This window comes from Sebastes umbrosus, chromosome 15 (assembly GCF_015220745.1).
Source record: "Sebastes umbrosus isolate fSebUmb1 chromosome 15, fSebUmb1.pri, whole genome shotgun sequence".
In the NCBI taxonomy this organism is placed as follows: Eukaryota; Metazoa; Chordata; class Actinopteri; order Perciformes; family Sebastidae; genus Sebastes; species Sebastes umbrosus.
In genome coordinates this window covers 4,839,568-4,857,315 of record NC_051283.1, presented here as the reverse complement: position 1 = coordinate 4,857,315, position 17,748 = coordinate 4,839,568, and the positions used below count along the sequence as shown (strand labels likewise).

The 17,748-nt window shown below is 42.9% G+C and overlaps 2 long non-coding RNA genes across 2 annotated transcripts; one reads left to right on the top strand and one right to left on the bottom strand.

The window, feature by feature from the left end:
* Positions 1-2,507: 2,507 nt before the first annotated feature.
* On the top strand, positions 2,508-3,168 carry LOC119503893. The gene is made up of 3 exons (XR_005210407.1): positions 2,508-2,566; positions 2,783-2,800; positions 2,964-3,168. It is a non-coding gene; the product is annotated as an uncharacterized LOC119503893 (long non-coding RNA).
* An 809-nt stretch (positions 3,169-3,977) lies between these two features.
* LOC119503896 lies at positions 3,978-15,515 on the bottom strand. Its single transcript, XR_005210410.1, has 3 exons — positions 15,505-15,515; positions 8,406-8,552; positions 3,978-4,008 (listed from the first exon to the last, which is right to left on the bottom strand). It is a non-coding gene; the product is annotated as an uncharacterized LOC119503896 (long non-coding RNA).
* Positions 15,516-17,748: the final 2,233 nt, after the last annotated feature.

The window sequence follows — 17,748 nt, the reverse complement described above, 5'->3', positions numbered from 1 at the left end:
CCCAACTGTATTCATGTGTGATGATGTTAGTCCCCATAGGAGACATTTCAGTGTAGTGAGACCATTTTTTGAAACTTGACCTCACTGTATAAAATGACCTGTGGTGACCTCTAGGATAATCACAGCCTCACAGCCACAAACTAGAGACCTAGAGCATTCAGAGGATGGATGGCTTTCCTAACTAGATTGACAATAAGGGGGTTTCTGAGCAGTTTACACAACAGAAGTGCTCGCCATCCAATCGCCGAAAAATGCAATTCTTGCTGAAATCTCCAAATGTCAAACGTTTTTTATCCCAAATCACAGCATGGCTTTTTCTATGGTGTTCCTCAAGGTCTTGGTGCCTTAATGTGGTATTTTGAAGAGATTATTGATCATTTTTATCAATACTCCAGCAGTAAAAAAATGGTTAAATTTATCACCAAATCTGTAACAAGTGGTATCAACCCAAAAATTGCTGTAACAATTTATGAGACATAATAGAGCATGGGGATGACCATCATATACTTCTATCATAATGTTCTGTGCTCTTATACACTTTTACTATTTATTTAAATCTATTCATCCATTTATTAATACATTTTAATTCTGATTTGTGACTAGAACAACTTGCCACACAGTGCTGCATCTCAAATGAATCTCCAGGTTCCCAGCTTTCAGATGATGTACACCACTTCTATGTGACATCTACTGTTGACTATTTATCTACCCCTGAACATCCCCTGTACCCCACCCCTCTAAAACAGAAGGTAGAATGGTAAAGGAGCTGGCTGTACTGAGATGTCTCTTTTTTTCTGTCTCTGTCTCTCTCAGATGCCCACATTTTTCAGCAGATGAGCGGCTGTGAGTGGGACGACGAGACTGGAGAGGTTGTTGGTTTTATTCAGTACGGTTATGATGGAGAAGACTTCCTTGTGTTGGACCTGCAGACGCTGACATGGACCGCTCCAAAACAACAGGCTTTCATCACCAAACTTCGATTGGATAATGACAAAGCTAGATTAGAATACTACAACGACTACTACACCCACATATGTCCTGACTGGCTGAAGAAGTACGTACACGATGGGAGGAGCTCTCTGCAGAGAACAGGTAGGATCACATGGCAAGATGTACTGTTGTACATGAACTCAGTGCTTCTAAGGCACTGTATCATTCCAATGAACATAATATTCTGACACATCCTGGTGTCTCAGTACAGACTCATCTGTGTCTGTCCTTCTCCCCAGAGCGTCCCTCAGTGTCTCTCCTCCAGAAGACTTCCTCCTCTCCAGTCAGCTGCCACGCTACAGGTTTCTACCCCGACAGAGCCATGATGTTCTGGAGGAAAGATGGAGAGGAGATTCATGAGGACGTGGACCTCGGAGAGATCCTCCCCAACCACGATGGATCCTTCCAGATGAGTGTTAAGCTGAACCTGTCATCAGTCGCACCTGAAGACTGGAGGAGGTACGACTGTGTGTTTCATCTCTCTGGTGTGGTGGACGACATCGTCACCAGACTGGACAAAGCAGTGATCAGGACCAACTGGGGTAAGACTGGAATATACTTGTATATTTGTTTATTTATTTGCAACAGATTCCTGTAACATTTGGTGGACAGTTAGACCACGATTAAGGAATAACTTATTAGAAACTAGTGTGTATAGTGCCAAAATGTTAACTTCAACTTTGTTGTCCCCCAGGAGCAATTTGTCTCGCAGCTAGGTAAAACACAGAAAACATAAAAACATAAAACATAATACAAATGTAAAAACAAATTCTTCAAAAAAGACATATACATAAACTCACATAAAACAAAGTAGAGCAGTGACAGTTTGTGCCTTTACTGGAGACAGTATTGAGATGACAGGAAACGAGGCAGAGAATGATGCAACAAAGATCTGTTGCTCAAACTGGGGACGTTGTGGTTCGTGGTCAGCGTCTTAACCCGTCAGCTACAGGAGCAAAGTTTAGGATATGTTGTGCTATTTGTCTACAGTGGGACTGGCTGTGAAATTTTGCAAGTTATGGTTAATTACATCAGTGGTTGTCGCGAACACAAACCTGATTATTCTAAAGTTTGAGAACCACTGTATTACATAACCAGACATAAGTCTTAAAAACGTGCAACAGCAACCACATTTAGAGGACCGGTGCTGACATTTACTCTGAGAGGTGCTGCCTAGTTTGATGGCTTTTCGCACATAGATGACGCTAAATAAAGGTTTTATATCTTGAACTCCTGGTTTACTGTATCCACTTAAACCACTGATAAGCTGTGAACCTCTTTGTCAGGGTTTTTATTTACTACACATTTGTTTGACCAATAATGATTGACAGCACTGCCTGAATGTTGATTTGAAATGAAAGTCATATCCAGAACTGAGGCATTACCACTGAAAACACTTTCAGAACCACACAGCACACAGTGTGAATGAACCCAAAGTGTGAATGTTCTGTTTTGGTTCCAGTTCCTCCTGCAGGGTTCCCTGCTGGTCCTGTTATTGGAGTTGTTGTAGGACTGCTGCTGCTGCTGCTGGCGGTCTGCATCGCTGGACTCTTCATCTGGAGGAGGAACAATAACGGTGAGGAACAGAGATGTTTTTATTCCTCTGATGAATTAAAATAAATACCTGTGATAGTCTCGTCCTGCATATTTAGTGTGGTACTTCTGGTAACTCAATCCATTTATTTGACAAGTGATAGTGAAGCACAACATTTTTCTTTTTTCTTTTTCTGCTTTCATAAATTCTGAAATGTGAATCATTTTCTAACATTGTTTTCTCTCATCTGTATTTCAGGGTTTCGCCCTGCTAACAGTAAGTATTATACTGTGAAATATTTCACATTATATACATTATATATATTTTTCCCCTTGTGGGCGAGCAACTAATATCCTGTTTACCATAAAAACAAACGTCCTTCATAATGTGGACACCAATATGACAAGGATTTTACTTTATTTACTACTTATTTTGACAGCGGGGCAGTGAGCATAGAAGAGGATGCTGAACTCCACAACTTTCTGTCATTTAATAAATCTCTCTAATGAAAGCTGCTCATCTGATTGGCTGCTATATATATATAAGGTAATGAATTGGTATTGTGATTAAGTTACATTATAAGTAACAAATTGGTATTGTGATTAAGATACATTATAAGTAATGAATTGGTATTGTGATTAAGTTGTATTATAGGTCATGAATTGGTATTCTGGATTGATAACAAATGTATAGTTTGATAAGGATAATTATATCAGTAATTAATTTATATTTCTGTATGACAGAGATAAAAGGTATTAATTAGAGTATATGTATTGCGCAATAAGGAAGCTGGTTAATTATTAATGAATGACTTATGGAGAAGGGGTTGGATTAAATAAATTTCTAATTCTTCTCACTCCTTTTCGAATATATAAATCAAGGCATCAAGTGTTTGACCATTTCTTTTTATGCTTTTCATTGTATGTAAATACTATTTCTTTCTGGCTGTCCACTTGTTGGTATGATAATTCTCTTTTTCTTTATTTTTAATTTTCGAAATAAATTTTGAAATGAAATGAAATGAAATTATTTTGTATTTTTATTTTTATATTGGTAAATGGTAAATGGACTGATGGAAGAGGCTGCTAAGGTGCCAACTTTGCCCATCAGGATCTAATCTAAATACTCATTCACACACTGATGGCTATGCCTTCAGGAGCAATTTGGGGTTAAGTGTCTTGCTCAAGGACACATTGACTTTTGACCGGAGCAGCCGGGGATTGAACCACAGTATGAACCTCAAAACTGTACTTAGGTATAATTATAACCCTCACTGGCAAAACAAGGCTTGTCATCATTGAAGGCCATCTCAATGCAGGGAGATATCGGGATGAGATTCTGCAGCCAGTGGCGATCCCATATCTCCACAATCTGGGACCTAACTTCATCCTCCAAGATGACAACGCTCGCCCCCACAGGTTATCACAGACTACCTCCACAATGTGGGAGTAGAGAGAATGGAACGGCCTGCCAAGAGTCCAGACCTCAACCCAATTCAACACTTGTGGGAACAGCCTGGGCATGCTGTATGTGTTAGAGTGACCAACACAACCTCGTTGGCTGACCTGCAACCAATCCTGGTTGAGGAATGGAACGCCATCCCACAGCAACATGTGACCAGGTTGGTGACCAGCATGAGGAGGAGGTGCCAGGCTGTTGTGGCTGCGTATGGATCCTCCACCGCTACTGAGGCTCCTGACGGTGTATTAAATGAATAAAGTGTAAAATTGCCAATATGTCTTGTTTGTTCCTTGTTACTGAGTTCAATCATCCAATCCACCAAACAACTCAAAACAAGAGTCAATACCAACAGGAGAATACACTGTTTACCATTGGCAGAGCATTTTGGCAAGTTTTTCTTGGGCGCTCCCCACATAATCAGCTGTGCTGCTCATCCCACAAATGCATGATCCTTACAAGTTGGACATCATTGTGAAGGTAAATAAACAGGCTTTCCAACAATGTAAAATACAATGACCATTAGCATTGTAACAACAGAAATAATCGATCAAACACAAATTGCTAAAACTTTTTTTTCCCAGTTCATATTCTTTATATTGTGTATCCTGTAGGTATTACCTCTAGTGTTGATATTTATATTTATTGTATATTTACGGTCCCTGTGCATTGCCTGGATAACCTGCTGCTGTAACACAAGAATACCCAATTTGGGATCAATAAAGTACATCTATCTATCTATCTATCTATTTATCTATCAGTAATGAGAATGGGTCTATAACATATTCTTTTGTAGCTCAGAGTAATTCAACATATTTTAAAACTCTCCTTTTTTGGGTAATTGAAAACCAATTAACCCATTTGCGCCCAAAGATTATATTTAGTATGATAAGGACACATTTGCTCTGATTGGTCAAAAGATTTGAAAATTGGTACGGACATACTTTGGGCAAGTATCTAACAGCACAACTTTGAAAGATTACATGAAAAATCTCACTTTTTACACGGAATATGTGTGCATATCTTTGATATTCAACTTTGTATGAGTTCATAGATACCAAATACTTGATTGTGCCCTTTGTAGTTTCTGAGATACAGCCATTTTTTTATCATACTACTGTACATCTCATCTGAGGTCACGTGACTACTGTTTTTACCTCAAATATAAAGGAGTGCAAAAACAGTAGGCCCATGTGCCCAAAGACTATATTTAGTATGATAAACTGAAAAACTCACTTTTCAGCCAAACGGTTTAACTGATTTTGAAAATTTCTTCAAATTTGTGCTGAAGCCCAAAATACAAAATTTCAGTTGCGGGCACAAATGGGTTAATCAATCAACCCCTCAAAAATGTTTAAAATCCAGTTAAAAACTTTCTTTGTCTTGCAGTGAAACACTCACTGAAATATTTCCTTACTGCAACTTCTGGAGTCCCAAACTTCCCAGAGTATGTTGGTGCTGCGATGCTCGATGAAGTGTTGGGGGGTTACTATGACAGCAACATCAAGACCCCAAAAACCAAACAGGACTGGATGAGGGAACTATATAAGGATGAGCCACAACAACTGGAGTGGTATTCTCAGGAGTCTTTTGATAGCCAGCAGTTCTTCAGAGCCAGCTTGGACAGCCTGAAGCAGCGCTTAAACCAAACTGGAGGTACAGTATGTTTATGTTCATATGTAACTTTTTACTGGTGAAATGTTTCCTCCCTCTGAGGTGAGACATAGCTTACAGTATAAACACACTGAGCCAATGTGTGTGTGTCTCTGTGGTGAAGATGTCATATTATCTGTTAACCCCTTAACCTCTTTAAGAGGTTGTTGCACTGAGTGATGATACTGTTATCATATGAAACTAGAAAATCTAAGGAATCCATTGCTACCAACCGTGTCATATTAGCTTGTCAGTGGTGTTAACATTGCTGTGATGTGCAGATTTTTGCACACTGTACAAATTTGTTTGCTCCTTCAGTAACTCAAGCATTTCTGCTGTGATGAACTTCCTGAAATACTCCAGGGGAGTATGAAGATTGTCAGGGGGTGTGACACTCTGTCCTTCGAATTTGCACTCAGGGGCTTCGAAAGGTTTCTTTCTCCAAGAAAACAGTTTTTTTCCTTGCTCAGTTACAGTTTGTTGCCCAGGGTTCATCTTTGGTTGAGGTACTTCATCTAAATCCCCTGATTCATTACAGTCTGAATCACCAGACTCACTTGACTCATCATACTCCATGTTGTTGTTGATGGGAGTGTAATCAGGGTCTTCAGGGTCTTCATCTGAGCTACCTTCACAACCCTCAAACTCACTGTCGTCTCCCTGGATGACTGCCAGTGCATCCTGAACACTGTATTGCTTCTTGTTATCCATACTACAGAAAAATAAAATGGCATTGAAATATAACTGATATAGTGTAGAAAAATCTTGTTTGTCTTTTTATTTTATTTACTGATAGGCAAAAATTGTTTCCTTATACATTTTATTAATAATTTAATTCATATAACATGATTTTTTGTTTACATTTGTTTTAATATGCCCTGAATTGAACAATATCAAATCTATTAACTAAATATCATTGAATCAGCTAAATTAACTGAGCAGATCATTATCATATTTATTATTGTGACATATATGTCACATCAGGTTTTGCGTGACAATTTTCAGGTTAAAGGCCCGATGTGACATATATGTCACAACGATATTCATCTGATTCTTTTTATATCAATTTGTTCAAGAAATGTGATCACAACAGGTTAAATGTAATAAAGGACATATTATGTAACTATTACAATTCTTAAATGGCTTGAATCTTACCTTTAGCAACAATAAACAAGCTTTTTCTATTTAGCTAGTTCTGTCACACGTGTTAACCTGGCACACAGACATCTTGGAAATGTTGTTGTGGGATCACAAAATCACATGACCTGTCAGATGACCCATCAGGATGTTCAGTATGTGTCACTTAGGGACTTCATGAGTTAAAGTCAAGGATAAAGCTTTATAAGGAACTTTCCAGAACGTTTAAAGGACATGTGTCACCGTGGGTTCTTAAGGGTTAATGCAGTATAAATCTGTTATTTCCACGTATTCTAAAATGATGTATCTGAATATTTCTGCATACTGGGGTCCCTAATCAGTCCTGAATTACATAAATTGGTTATCACTGTAAAGCTGAGACTCTTGTGGATCCAATGAGCCCAACTGTATTCATGTGTGATGATGTTAGTCCCCATAGGAGCCATTTAATTGTTGTGAGACCATTTTTTGAAACTTGACCTGTATAAAATGACCTGTGGTGACCTCTAGGATAATCACAGCCTCATGAAACTTTACAGCCACAAACTAAAGACCTAGAGCATTCAGAGGATGGATGACTTTCCTAGCTACATTGACAATAAGGGGGTTTCTGAGCAGTTTACACAACAGAAGTGCTCGCCATCCAATCGCCGAAAAATGAAATTCTTGCAGAAATCTCCAAATGTCACAAGTTTTTGATACCAAATCACAGCATGGCTTTTTCTATGGTGTTCCTCAAGGTCTTGGTGTCTTAATGTGGTATTTTGGAGAGATCTTTTTTTATCAATTCTCCAGTAGTAAAATACATTTAGCACCAAATCTGTAACAAATGGTATCAACCCAAAAATGATTAGGAGACATAATAGAGCATTGGAATGACCATCATATACTTCTATCACAATGTTCTACACTCTTATACAGTGCTGCATCTAAAATGAATCTCCAGGTTCCCAGCTTTCAGATGATGTACACCACTTCTATGTGACATCTACTGTTGACTATTTATCTACCCCTGAACATCCCCTGTACCCCACCCCTCTAAAACAGAAGGTAGAATGGTAAAGGAGCTGGCTGTACTGAGATGTCTCTTTTTTCTGTCTCTGTCTCTCTCAGATGCCCACATTTTACAGAGGATGAACGGCTGTGAGTGGGACGACGAGACTGGAGAGGTTGTTGGTTTTAGTCAGTTCCTTGTGTTGGACCTGCAGACGCTGACATGGACCGCTCCAAAACAACAGGCTTTCATCACCAAACGTAGATGGGATAATGAGAAAACTAGCTTAGAATACAGCAAATACTACTACACCCACATATGTCCTGACTGGCTGAGGAAGTACCTACACTATGGGAGGAGCTTTCTGCAGAGAACAGGTTGGATCACATGGCAAGATGTACTGTTGTACATGGACTCAGTGCTTCTAAGGCACTGTATCATTCCAATGAAAATAATATCCTGACACATCCTGGTGTCTCAGTACAGACTCATCTGTGTCTGTCTCTCTCCCCAGAGCGTCCCTCAGTGTCTCTCCTCCAGAAGACTCCCTCCTCTCCAGTCAGCTGCCACGCTACAGGTTTCTACCCCGACAGAGCCATGATGTTCTGGAGGAGAGATGGAGAGGAGATTCATAAGGACGTGGACCTCGGAGAGATCCTCCCCAACCACGATGGATCCTTCCAGATGAGTGTTGAGCTGAACCTGTCATCAGTCGCACCTGAAGACTGGAGGAGGTACGACTGTGTGTTTCATCTCTCTGGTGTGGTGGACGATATCGTCACCAGACTGGACAAAACAGTGATCAGGACCAACTGGGGTAAGACTGGAATATACTTGTATATTTGTTAATTTATTTGCAACAGATTCCTGTAACATTTGGTGGACATTTAGACCATAATTAAGGAAGAACTTATCAGAAACTAGTGTGTATAGTGCCAAAATGTTAACTTCAACTTTGTTGTCCCCCGGGAGCAATTTGTCTCGCAGCAAAAAACACAGAATACAGAAAAACATAACACATATACAAATGTAAAAACAAATTCTTCAAAAAAGACATATACATAAACTCACATAAAACAAAGTAGAGCAGTGACAGTTTGTGCCTTTACTGGAGACAGTATTGAGATGACAGGAAACGAGGGACAGAGATGCAACAAAGGTCCCAGGTTGCACTCAAACTGGGGACATTATGGTTCGTGGTCGGCGTCTTAACCCGTGAGCTACAGGTGCAAAGTTTATGATATGTTGTGTTATTTGTCTACAGTGGGACTGTCTGTGTGTCATGTTATCACTGCCTGTAGTCTAGGGTTTCCTTTTGTTTCCTATGTTTCCCTGTCCTTTTGTCTCTTGTGTGTTTTCCCCTGGTTTGTCTAGTTTGTCAGTGTGTTGAGGGGTGTGGCCTTCCTCCTCCTCCTCCTCTGGGCGGGCTTGGCTGGAGCAGCTGAGAACAATTATCCAATCAACACACACCTCTGCAGTATGTCTACCCCGGTTTTCCTGCCAGTCATCGCCAGATCGTTCCGTCGCCCTCAGTGGTCTGTTCATCTGCCAGCTGTGGCTGCTTCCTCCCTGCCTGCTCACTCCTGCACTCTGCTCCTGGATCAACCTGGAACCCTTTTTTTGTTAAAATAAATATTCTTTTGTTCACTCTTTAAAGACTCTCATTGTGTGCTGCTTTTGAGTCCACGTTTTGTGAACTAGATCATAACAGAACGATCTGGCCTTCAAGATGGACTCAGCAGACACAAATTCAATGCAGGAGGCTGTTTCCAGCCATGATGATTTATTGTCACACCATCACCAGTTGCTTCAGGGTTTGTTGGAGACCCAACAAGCCTTGGGTAACCAGATGTCTCAGATGGGAAAATATTTGGAGACAATTTCAGGCAAATTAGCCCCATCCCCCGCTCTGCCTCCTCCTCCTCCGCCTCAGCCACTCAGAGAATCACCTGTTCCCCCACCTGAACCATATGCTGGTGATTTGGGGAGATGCAAAGGATTCCAGCTCCAATGTTCTCTGGTTTTTTCCCGACAACCAGTTACCTTCACGACAGACCAGGCCAAGGTAGCGTATGTTACGGGACTGTTAAGAGGGAGAGCACTGGACTGGGCTGAAGCAATGTTGGGAAGAGGAGGGATAAATTCTTTGTCCTATGATTGTTTCATGAGTGAAATGAAGAAAGTGTTTGATCACCCTGTATGTATTGGAGACGCTGCTAAACGTTTGCTTAACCTACGACAGAGTCAAAGAAGTGTGGCGGATTATTCTGTGGAGTTCCGGATTCTGGCTGCGGAGGCTGGATGGAATGACGAGGCATTAAAAGGAGTTTTTCTACACGGGTTGTGTGAGCAGTTAAAAGATGAACTTGCTGTCCGTGATGATACTAACTCCCTTGATGCTCTTATTGATCTGTCTATAAGACTGGACAACCGTATGCGGGAGAGACGCCGGGAGAAGAACTACAAATCCCACATTTCCGTGAACTCCGTTGCTGCTACTCCTACTCTCGCGAGAGTTGCCTCCGGCCCGTCAGAGACTCACGGCTCCGGTTCCAGCTCCTCTGCTTCCTCTGATGAACCCATGCAGATGGGCCGGGCTAAGCTCACTCCCGCTGAACGTCAGAGACGGATCCGAGCGGGTGAGTGTATCTACTGTGGTCTAGTCGGACATTTCCTTGCTGCATGTCCTCTCCGCCCAAAAGAGCGGGCTCACCAGTAGCTGTGGGGATACTGGTGAGTAAGACTGATGCCCCCACCAACACTAGACCTCGAACTCAAATACCTGCTAAACTGTGTATGAGTAAAATGTCCTTGCCCCTGTTAGCGTTAATTGACTCCGGTGCAGAGCAGAGTTTTCTAGATACTGAGTTAGTCTCTCAGGCTGGCATCAGCATTGAACCCCTTGAGTCTCCTGTCAGAGTCTGTGCTTTAGACGGCAAGTCCTTAGCATTAGTAACTCACCGCACTGAGCCTCTTTCTCTCATTCTGTCTGGAAACCACCGTGAGCTAATACAGTTTTTTGTTTTCTCTGCCCCTACGACTCCTCTTGTTCTCGGACACCCGTGGTTAAAGCTACACAACCCCCAGATCGACTGGTCAACTAGTAAGATTATGGGCTGGAGTAGTTTTTGTCATTCCTCGTGCCTGCAGTCTGCATTACCACCAGTAGATATCAGTGCTGCTCCTCCGCCCTGTGTTCCTCCTGACCTGTCTGCTGTGCCTAGTGAATATCATGATGTCGGGGAGGTTTTCAGTAAGGAGAGAGCGTTATCTTTGCCTCCTCATCGTCCATATGATTGTGCTATTGAGCTGCTACCTGGTACCACTCTGCCTTCAAGCCGCCTGTACAATCTGTCACGTCCGGAGAGAGGTGCTATGGAAACCTACATTAATGACTCTCTGGCTGCTGGTCTCATCAGACCTTCCTCTTCGCCTCTAGGGGCAGGATTCTTTTTTGTTAGCAAGAAAGACAAGACTCTCCGCCCGTGTATTGATTTTCGAGGGTTAAACAATATCACGGTAAAGAACAAGTACCCTCTGCCATTAATCAGCTCTGCTTTTGAACCACTACAGGGAGCCACTGTCTTCAGCAAGCTGGATCTGCGAAACGCGTACCATCTGGTATGGATTCGGGAAGGAGATGAATGGAAGACAGCATTCAACACACCACTGGGTCACTTCGAGTACTTGGTGATGCCTTTTGGACTGACTAACGCTCCTGCAGTGTTTCAAGCACTGGTTAATGATGTTTTGAGAGATTTTTTGGACCGGTTTGTGTTTGTCTACCTGGATGACATTTTGATTTTTTCCTCTGATCTCGCAGAACACCAGCTTCATGTGCGCCAAGTGCTCCAGAGACTACTGGAGAACAAGCTGTTTGTGAAGGCTGAGAAGTGCGAGTTTCACGTCAGCTCTGTTGGATTTCTTGGTTACATCATTGAGAGTGGGCAGGTGAAGACGGATCCGGACAAGATCAAGGCGGTGGCAGAGTGGCCTGAACCATCCTCCAGAAAGCTCTTACAACGCTTCCTTGGATTTGCCAACTTTTACCGCCGGTTTATCCGTGATTACAGCAGAATTGCTGCGCCACTGACCAGGCTCACATCCCTCGCCGTTCCTTTTCGCTGGACTCCTGAGGCGGACCAAGCGTTTGCCTTATTAAAGGACCGCTTTACGTCCGCGCCCATCCTGGTGCAACCTGACTCTTCTCTTCAGTTTGTTGTGGAGGTTGATGCCTCGGACATTGGTGTGGGGGCTGTTCTCTCCCAACGCTCCAGACCAGATAAGAAGTTACATCCCTGTGCTTTCTTCTCTCGACGCCTGTCTCCAGCTGAGAGCAACTACGACGTGGGAAATCGTGAGCTGTTAGCAGTGAAGTTGGCCCTGAAGGAATGGAGACACTGGTTGGAGGGTTCGGAGATTCCGTTTATTGTATGGACTGATCACAAGAATCTTGCCTACATCCAGTCAGCCAAACGACTGAATTCCCACCAGGCTAGGTGGGCTTTATTCTTTGGTCGATTCGACTTCACCATTACTTACCGTCCTGGTTCCAAGAACATCAAGCCTGACGCGTTATCCCGGCAGTTTTCATCAGAGGAGTCACCAAGTGTTTCAGACACCATTCTGCCGGCAGCCTTGGTGGTGGGGACGTTAACCTGGGAGGTTGAGTCAGCGGTTCGGGAGGCTCAACGTGAAGAACCGGATCCAGGTACTGGCCCTGCTAATCGAATGTTTGTTCCTGTGTCAGTTCGCTCCCAGGTCCTGCAGTGGGGACACGTTTCCCGGTTCGCTTGCCATCCTGGGATGAGTAGGACTTTGTCACTCCTCAGACGACACTTCTGGTGGGCCACAATGGAGAGGGACGTCAAGGAGTACGTCCTCGCCTGCACAGTTTGTGCCCGGGGAAAGACATCTCATCGGCCGCCTGTGGGGTTGCTCCGCCCATTACCCATACCTGGTCGCCCTTGGTCCCACATCGCCTTGGATTTTGTCACTGGTCTTCCTCCTTCTAATGGTAAGACAGTGATACTTACCATTGTTGATCGGTTCTCCAAGGCCGTTCATTTCATTGGTCTTCCCAAGCTTCCTTCAGCACATGAGACAGCTGATCTCTTGACTAACCATGTTTTTCGTCTGCATGGTATTCCTGTGGACATCGTCTCAGACCGTGGTCCTCAGTTCATCTCTCAGGTTTGGAAGTCTTTTTGTCAAGCCCTTGGAGCCACTGTCAGTCTGTCTTCTGGTTTCCACCCTCAGACGAATGGACAGTCAGAGAGGGCAAATCAGGATTTGGAATCCGCCATACGTTGTGTCGTTGCTATTAATCCATCTTCTTGGAGTTCACAGTTATGTTGGATTGAATATGCACATAATTCTCTCTCTTCTGCTGCCACTGGTGTTTCTCCTTTTGAAGCCTCATTAGGGTACCAGCCTCCACTGTTTCCAGCACAAGAGGAGGAGTTGGCTGTGCCATCTGTGCAGCATCACCTTCGACGCTGCCGCAAGGTCTGGAAGGACACTATGGCTGCCTTACTTCGTACGGCTGAGAGAAACAAGAGGATCGCGGATCGTCACAGGACTCCGGCTCCTGTCTACATCCCAGGTCAGAGAGTTTGGTTGTCCTCCAGAGACATTCCTTTAAAGACTGACTCCAGAAAACTGTCTCCCCGTTTCATTGGACCATTTGAGATTGAGAGAATTATCAACCCTTCCACTGTCAGACTCATCCTGCCAAAATCCCTAAGGATTCATCCTGCTTTCCATGTTTCCCAGCTGAAACCGGTCCTCACCAGTCCTCTGGTCCCTCCGACCGATCCCCCTCCTCCCGCCCGGATCATTGATAATCAGCCGGCTTATACGGTCAGGCGACTTATGGATGTTAGACGCCGAGGCCGGGGGTTTCAGTATCTGGTGGACTGGGAGGGATACGGCCCAGAGGAGCGCTCTTGGGTTCCTCGTTCCCGCATCCTTGATGCTGGGATGGTTAGGGAGTTTCACCAGGCTTATCCTGGGAAACCTGGTAGATCGCCTAGAGGCTCTCATTAAGGGGGGGGTACTGTCATGTTCACTACTGTTAGTCTAGGAGTTCCTTTTGTCTCTTGTGTGTTTTCCCCTGGTTTGTCTAGTTTGTCAGTGTGTCGGGAGGTGTGGCCTTCCTCCTCTTCCTCCTCCTCTGGGCGGGCTCGGCTGGAGCAGCTGCCACCAATCATCATCACCTGCAGTATATATACCCCGGTTTTCCTGCTACTCGTCGCCAGATCGTTCCGTCGCCCTCAGTGGTATTGAACTTAATCAGGCTCCCGAGTATTTTTTGCTCTTGTTTTTGATGTTGCTCTCTTGTTGGAATTGTTTGGACTTACCTCGTGTTTTTTCTTGCTCTGTGCTCAGGTCTGTCACCTGCCAGCTGTTGCTGCTCCCCACCTGCCTGCTCACTCCTGCACTCTGCTCATTGGATTATTTTGGAACCTTTTGGAATAAATATTCTTTTTGTTCTACCTTTAAAACTCTCGTTTTGTGTGCTGCATTTGAGTCCACGTTTTTGGGAACTACTCATAACAATGAATCATTTGAGTCCTCGCCATGCTACATAAATGATGCCAGAAAGTTGTGCAGCAAGTCGTCTGAGTGGGGCCAGACTTAAATCCAGTCATATTCTACAGTACGTATGCGTAGCCCGCCAATAAAATGTGTTAATGGATGCAAACTGCCTACAGCTTTTTTTTGCTGGAGTCATAAAGCTTTTGGCATTACAGCATAAAATGTTTCATTCAAGGTGAGATCTAATTTTCTTTGGTGTCAGTGCAGCGCATCGAATCCACCGGCTCACCAAATATTGACTGCAGCAGCATGCAGGGGGCCATTTCTCCTAATTAAATAGCAGCCATGAAAGTTAGCTAACCTCTATAGGTTCTATGTATTTATTTCATTTTGAGGATTGAAAACAGCTTCAAGCGAGCGAGTTAATTTGATTGACCTTTGAGTGTTTGTATCGATCGATGAATACATTTAGAGAAAATTAACATTCAGCTCTTATCTTTCCTTTACTGACAAAGCATATGTTTGTGTTATTCGCCTCCAGTATTGGCTCCATAATAAAGAGCATATTTTTTTTGCCGCAGTGAAAGTATTTGTTTGTATTCCGCGGTGTGACAGAACATTAATCAGCAGCAAACTGAAGGGATACAAGGCTGGAGCAACGCTGGTTTCTTGTGTTGCTGTCTTAGGGAAGCATATTCACCTTTAAACTCAATTACTTTATCAAAATGCTCATTGAGGTTCGTCTTCGCTTAAGCATCAATCAACGGCAAACCGGGGGAAATTGTAATTGCATGATGGAGCAGCGGTTACAAGGCTGTTAATTCTCTACTCGATGTAAAACAAACTTTAGCGAAACGAGACACGTTTTTCAGGCGGATCAGAGTTTGAATGAGCTTTCACACCGGCTGAAATGAACCGTACTAACCGAGCAAACAGACCTGAGTTTCTTTTTACCGAAACCAAATGAGTTAAGGGTGAAAGCACCCTTAAAGGGGAACGACGGCCGTTTTTTTAAAACATTGATATTATTCCGGAGGCTCTTTAACACGATTAAAAAAAAATACTGCAACTTGCTCATGTACGCACATATTACGAGGGCGCCGAGAAGCCACGAGGTGGCAGCGTGAACTGCAGCTACCTGTCAGTGCCGATTTGAATGAAGTATAGAATTTCAACATTTGCAATACTAGAATTGCACTCGGAGAGCGCAGACTTCCGCCAACGCGCGACTAAAAACAGCTCACAGTTGGCGGTACCGTGAGGTGGTCGGCCTATTATTAACACGGTGTGTTTCCGTGTAACGTATCGGCGGATGCCTCTCTCCTTCAGCAGCCTCGTTATGTCTGTATGACGTTACACCACGTTGTCTCTCATCCCGTCATCTACCGCTTTTTTCCGTCTCTCCGCTCACACATCCACACACGTATCTCTCTGCTCTCAGAAGGAGGTGGGGCCACGCGTCATCAACGCGCCATCAGTTACACTGCGCATGTGTTATACCCTGTGGTTTTAAAGGTCCCATATCGTTTTCAGGATCATACTTGTATTTTGTGTTTCTACTAGAACATGTTTACATGCTGTAATATTAAAAAAAAAACTTTATTTACCTCATACTTTCGGCCTGAATATGCCTGTATTTACCCTCTGTCTTAAACACTCTGTTTTAGCGCATTTCAACGGATTTGCGACAAAATTGCAAAAGAATTGCATTGCTAGGCAAAAGCTTGGATCCATGTGTACTTCCTGTCAGCTGATGTCATTCACATACACTGCAACCGGGAATAAACTGGGACACATTTAGAATGTTTACTTTTAAATCTGTGTTAAGGTTCTAAATATTGTACATTTGTGACATCACAAATAGACAGAAATCCTGACAGCTTGTTTCAAATGCAGAGTTTCTGAATACGTGCTGTGTGTATTTCCCTGTGGATTGAGCGTTTCGATACTTTCACAGTATTTATATAGCACTTAAGCCTGCTTTATAATAAAAAAACGTAAAAATCTCACTTTTTTTATATTATGGGACCTTAAATGCTCAGGCTGATCGTAATCCTTAAAAATATTCCCGAATTCGGATCATGATCTGGATCGCCGCTAAAATCTAATGGATTGTTCATTGTGCCACACCCCACCCCTCCAAAACATTTCATTCAAATCCATCATAGACTTTGGAGTAATCCTGCTAATGGACAAACAAACAAACAAACCAACAAACAAACAAACCAACGCCGGTGAAAACATAACCTCCTTCTTAGGCCTTCCACCTTGGCGGAGGTAATAAATAAACATGCTGTCACTTTCTGGATCTATTTTAATGTTAACAATAAACTAGGGCTGTCAATCGATTAAATATTTAATTAGTCGCAAATCGCAAATTAATCACACATTCTTTTATGTGTTCAAAATGTATCTTAAAGGGAGATTTGTCAAGTGTTTAATACTCTTATCAACATGATACAGTTTCCCTGTCTTAGAAGTGTTTGTTGTTAACATAAAATAGATCCAGAAAGTGACAACATGTTTATTTAATGTTGTTGAAATTCTGTACTCCGTTCAAATCGCCACTGACGGGCAGTTACTGACTACCGTGATGACGCTGCCACCTCTTGGTCTCCTCACAGCGCGCCCTCGCAATATGCACGTACATGAGCAAGTTGCACTATTTTTTTCCATCACCTTATAAAGCCTCAAAAATCATATCAATGTTTTAAAAAAAGACCGTTGTTCCTCTTTAAACACTGAAAATAGCTCCATCGCATGTTGTGTTTGCATCGGGTACGTCTTCTCTAAGCATGTCACATTGTTCACTGTGCACACACGCTGTGCTCGTCTCTTCACCGTGGCTATGAATAAAACAGACAGCACTTGTCAGCGAGCAGATGTTGAGGCTGACGGCTAAGGCAAGACGGAAGATTGTGGGGAGTGAGATTAATAAAAAATGATAGCAAGTAAGCCCAAACATGATTAATACCAATTAGCTATTTCTGTTAACTCTTTATCAGAGGAAGGCTCTGTTGTGTGTTCATAAATAACAGCGTCAGGGTGAATAGATGGGCTGCCCAGAGGGGTCTTCACGTGGCTGTCGAAGATGCTATCGAGCACAACCTGTTCTCTACAAGTTCCACTGTGGGATGTTGATTACTGGGATTAGACAAGTCTAGATGGTTTATTTCCATATGTTGGGGGCATTATGAGCCTTTTAATATGTTAAAAGCCTTTCAGTTTGCTTGATTATGGCATGTGAAGGAAGAACCTGGAGCGTCAGCAATGATGTCACACAAAGGTGAAGAGTTCGCCACTGATGCAAAGCGCTTTATTGATGGCAGGAGAGCAACACTGGAGATTTATTGATGCTAATTATATTTCCATTAAGAAATTACTTTTTTGTTTTTGATTAGAGCACCGACTAAATAATAGTATATAAATAGTATATAGTATT